Source organism: Solanum tuberosum, unplaced genomic scaffold (assembly GCF_000226075.1).
Source record: "Solanum tuberosum cultivar DM 1-3 516 R44 unplaced genomic scaffold, SolTub_3.0 scf00111, whole genome shotgun sequence".
Classification (NCBI taxonomy): domain Eukaryota; kingdom Viridiplantae; phylum Streptophyta; class Magnoliopsida; order Solanales; family Solanaceae; genus Solanum; species Solanum tuberosum.
In genome coordinates this window covers 112,944-118,584 of record NW_006239034.1, presented here as the reverse complement: position 1 = coordinate 118,584, position 5,641 = coordinate 112,944, and the positions used below count along the sequence as shown (strand labels likewise).

General features: G+C 35.5%; 1 pseudogene; it reads right to left on the bottom strand.

Moving 5' to 3' along the window:
* Positions 1 to 3,667: 3,667 nt before the first annotated feature.
* Positions 3,668 to 5,161, bottom strand: LOC102581091 (cationic peroxidase 1-like; annotated as a pseudogene).
* Positions 5,162 to 5,641: the final 480 nt, after the last annotated feature.

Sequence of the window (5,641 nt, the reverse complement as noted above, 5' to 3'; positions counted from 1 at the left end):
AGTGCCTAACTCATCCTGAAAGGTCTTCCAAAAGCTAGACGTGAACTGAGAACCCCGATCTGATATAATAGAAAATGGCACCCCATGAAGTCGAGCCACCTCCCGAATGTAGATACGAGCCAACCTCTCGGCGCTAAATGAAGACTGAATAGGAACAAAATGTGTTGACTTGGTTAATCGAACAACGATGACCCAAATATTATCAACACCTCTAGAAGTCCGCGGTAGGCCAGCCACAAAATCCATAGTAATGTGATCCCACTTCCACTCCGGAATGGGTAATCTCTGAAACTCACCATCAGGACTCAAATGCTCGGCCTTTACCTGCTGGCAGCATAAGCAATGGGAAACAAAGTCAACAATATATCTCTTCATGCCACTCCACTAATAATGCTGCTTCAAATCACGATACATCTTCGTTGTTCCCGGGTGGATAGAGTATCTAGACTCATGGCCCTCAGAAAGTATCAACTGTATCAAATCCCCAACTCTTGGAACACAGCTGCGGCCGGCGAATCTCAACACTTCATCAGGATCTAAGGTAGCCTAACCACCATCACCCGCTAACACTCGATCTGTAAGGTCCACCAAGGCCTCATCCTCAAACTGACAACCACATATCCTATCAAGCAAAGAAGACTGAACTCTCATATAGGCCAAGACGCATCTAGAATCTGAGATATCCAACTGAATCATGCTATTGGCTAAGAACTAAATGTCCAAAGCCAAGGGTCGCTCCTCAACAAATAAGAAGGCTAGACTACCCATACTCACCGCCTTCTGGCTCAAGGCGTCCGCTACCACATTCGCCTTGCCCGGATGATAGAGAATAGAGAGGTCGTAGTCCTTCAGGAGCTCAATCCAATGACGCTGCCTCGAATTAAGGTCCTTCTGGCTCATGATGTACTGAAGACTCCTATGATCGGTATAGATCACACATCGAACTCCATACAAGTAGTGCCTCCAAATCTTAAGTGCAAAACTACCTCCACCAACTCCAAGTCATGAGTGGGGTAGTTGCGCTCATGAATCTTAAGCTGCCTCGACGCATAAGCAATAACCCGGCCCTGCTGCATCAATACACAACCCAAACTAACACAATAAACCGTGAAGCCCTCGCCCTCAACTAGAAGAGTTAATATAGGAGCAGTGGTCAATAACTCCTTGAGCCTCAAAAAGCTCACCTCACACTCCTCTGACCAAACAAAGGGAACATCAACACGATTCAATCAGGTCAGAGCTGCTGCCAAGGTAGAGAAACCCTCCACAAATCATCTGTAGTAGCTTGATAATTGAGAGTTGAAACCAAAGTGGATGTTGAAGATTATTTTTTAATTTCAACAAATTAATTACTGGTAACATCGTAGATATAATTTTGTTACTTTATTAATGTGTGGCGAAAACCCCAACTCTAGGGGTGTGATTATGTGGTTGGGTGTTGATTTAATGTAGTGGGTCATGTGCTATGCTCTATTTTATTGTTGTTCATCCATGGATTTAGGTTATTTAGCATGGATTAATTCACGGGTTAAAGTTGCAAACTTAATTCTAGTATACATCTTCGATTAATACTTGAAAGATATCAATTAAAGTGGGTAAATAACTTGATGCATGCAATTTAGGTTTGATTTATATGGTTTGCTCAAGAAAGAGATTATGGTTCATTTATAGTTGTCAACTTTGTTCGAAAGACAGATTTTCATAAGGTAATTGGTTGATTTGTGATTCACATAGATTAGATCGAAAGGAGATTCTATGAATTGATGTTACGAGATCGTTAGAAGATTAGTTTCATCGAAGATACTCATCTTATCCATGTTTGTTTAGCATTATTAAATAAGCACTTGCATCAATTCCCATCCACACATCCCTAGATCATCTCTTACTTCTGAAATCTTTGTTTTTAGTTTAATTATGATACTTGATTACGAAACATTTTTTGTAAATTTGGTGGAATCATCCACCCAATTTTTCTAATGACTACAATGAATCGATTTGCATTCTTAATTTCGTAGTTCAGTTCTTATCCCTAAACTACTTCTTGTGGGATTTGACCCCGAATCTTTGTGGGTATTTTTATTGCTGACGTTCGCTTACTCTTCTAATCATTTTTAGAGTAATTTCAGTGTTATTACCTACCTCGAATCAAGCCCCTTAGAAACTCTAAAGAGCCCGAGCTTTCATGTTGTTCAATGTCTCGGATTGTTCGTGGTCTAAAACATTAAATGCATAGAACAATCAATCAAAGTTGGCCTAATTATACCCGGATTATAACCAAATCCTAACCCCAAGCAAATGCATGATCATTTTATCCAACCCAGGACTTTTCCTACCATTAATCAAGTTAAAATTCTCCCCTAGAGTAATATCCTAGATTCGAAGGCTTAAGAATCAAATTACAAGATAGAGGAGTTATGAGCTTACCTTTGCTAACAAATTTGGTAGAAATTTGAGTAGAAATTGTCCTAATTTTCCGCTCTCAAGCTCAAGACCAATGATGCAAAATATTGAAGGTTTTGGGACTTTTTTTACATAAAATTCCGCTTCTTTCATCATTGGCCTTGTCATAACGACCGAGACAAATTGTTACAATATTGAGATTTGAATTTTGAATATGAAAAAAGTCATGGTTTGGGAGGTTGAGTTTTACAATTTGCGAATTCAAAAGTTCAGGTCTTAATGTGGGTATTGAACATTGAGTGAAAAATAAAAAATAAAAAAAGTGTGTACATTTGAAGAAAAGGAATTCTCTCTCTGTCTCAATTTATGTGACTTATTTTCTTTTTTAGAAAGAATGACACATTTTTATATTAAGTAACAATTTAACTATAAAATATCTATTTTACTCTTAATTAAATGATTTACAGCCATAGAAATTTATATCATTCATTTTGAACCACAAGTTTTAAAAGTCTTTCTTTCTTTCCTAAACTTTGTGCCGAGTCAAACTACTCCACATAAAATGGGACGGAGGGAGTATTCCTTTTCTTCAAATGGATAATGGAAGTCCAAAAGCAAGATATGCAGTAATAGTATCAATTTCACTAGTTATCCTTCTTTATTTAGGGAAGAAATGATTCTTTTTTTTGCCTTACATATAGCAAATTATTAACTGCTTTGATTGTATTGTGTGTTTTTCGGTACCATCATCTCCATATTTTTTTTAGATTTATGCAGAACAATAATTATATGTTTAAATTTTTGTTATTTACTGTAACTGACACATTAATTATAGTGTAATTTTTTTATGGACAACATCCATGTAAAAAATACAATGAAGAAAAAAGTGAACCTCATTCAAAAAGTTGTAAATTTGATGCAGATTTTGATAGGAGTACTACGTCAAGAATATTTATAAGGCCCACACAACTTTACTCTTCAGAAAAACTGGTGTACACTCTGTTATAACCGTGTCTAAACGTGTAATATACACGTTCAAACCACAAAACTTAGCTAAAGGAAATTATTTCATTCAACAAGTAGTGCCGTGCCTTAAGCATATTCAATTACATAAAAACCAATCAAATTTTCAAAGCAGCTATAGATGGAAGTGGAACATAGAAGTTCCTCAACTTTATTACACACTACTTCACTTCACAATAATTAAACCCAAACAATTTGAAAAATAAATAATTCTTTAAACACTTGATTAATCAATCAACACCTCTTAGTTCAGCTTCCTGCAGTTCACTCTCATCTGACCTTGATTTCCAGTTAATGGCTTGATATTACCCATCTTAATCATAGAGTTAGCAAAATCCTTAGAAAAAATCCAAGGATTTCTGCTATAAGTCTTAACAAGATTATCTGTTTGACCACCACTAAACAATTCTTGATCAGAGTGCAAAAGCCCTTTCTTTGCTACCAAATTATTGAAATACTTTGTGTCGAAAAATGATGGAGTTTGATCAAGTGGTGCAAGATTTGAATCACCTCCTGTTCTTGGACAACTAGATTGTCTTTGTTTTGCAAATTTTGAATCAATGCTATTAGTCTCATTGTAAATGCGATTCCTGAAAGTGAAACAGTGAGCAAACCCTAATGTGTGTCCACCGAGAGTGCAACGAGATCTTTTTCATTCAATCCTTGATTCTTGAAATTGTTGATTAGTGAAGTTAAGTCCATAAATGGAGATGGAATGTCATTGTTGGCTTGTGTTCTGCTGGCTGTGGTTGAATCCCTTCTTCCTAATTGCACTTGCCATGATGGTCCTCCTAACTATATAGAAAATTTAGAATTACTTTGTTAGTATCATTAGAGGAGTATATATAGAAATTAACTTTCTATACGCGGATGTTAAAAAAGAATTTTTATACTATCGTGTCACTATTCATAATTAATGAATTAGTCATTTACTTGGAAAATAAGGTATGTGATGTGTAACAGAAAACTATATTGTCAATGTATATAAGTTAAAATTGTGCTGTGTATTGATTCACATATTGTGCAATAAGTTATAAATTGTGTCTTAAACTAGCATTATGGAGGATGTTATACTTTCATTTGAGAACATTAAGTTCTCCGTGTGGTAATTTCAATACTTACTTTGACCACAAAGTATTGTAGTTAAATATAACAAAATCATGATGATATCACAAACAATATTTCATTAGTTTAAAAATATTTAAACTTTGAAAGTTGATATAAGGATGGAAATGGAGCTATAAATATACATACTGCAACTACGGAGTCACGAGCTGCAACAGTTAAAATATCTGCACAAGATACAATTGAACGTCCACAAACTTTATCAACCTCCGACTTGATCTTGTCAATTACTTCAAATCCTCTGGCTGAATTATTATTAGCAAAAGCAGTTTTCTCGCTATCAATTGTAGTCGTTTGATCTAGAAGAATAGAAGCATCACAACCCTATAATTACGGAGACATTAGTAACAATATTCATGAACGAAGTGATTACAATTACGATCCATTCAAACTTGAGAACTACTAATTGTCTAAAATATTCATACATGAATCACATTAATTCTTGTGAGAGTTGCTACACCTAGAACATTTGTCAAATAGCCAAAGTCAAAAGATTTCTTTTACTATAAATACATCCACCTAATATTATTTCCAACACACAAATATCAAAACCAATACATAGAAAAGCAATGGCCTCATCACTAACCTTCTTGCTTATTTCTTCTTCAGTCATATTTTCACTTACTAGCCATGCATTTTCAGCCTCTCTTTCACCTTATTTCTACTACAAAGTATGTCCCAAGGCTTTGCCAACTATTAAAAGGGTTGTTCAAGATGCAGTTTGACAAGAAAGGCGAATGGGAGCCTCTATATTGCGTTTGCATTTTCATGATTGTTTTGTCAATGTGAGTTTATTTTCGTGTAAACTTTTCAGATAGTGACTTAAAAAATCTAGGCTAAGCTAGTCTTAGATAAAATATGAGTGAGGTGAGTTCAAGGGCCATCCAACAATCGGTCGGGGTGAAATTACAGGGTTGGTTTATATTTTCTAGTAGCCAAGGCATTAATGAATCTGTAGGGCTTTACGGAATTGAATTCGGGTAAGTAAAACTCTTGTAATCGAACTTGGCATGAAGGAAATAGTTCGGGATGTCAAAGAAAGAAGGTATGTTGTGAAAAATTGACTTTTTAGAGGTTTTTGAGTCTCTAAAGT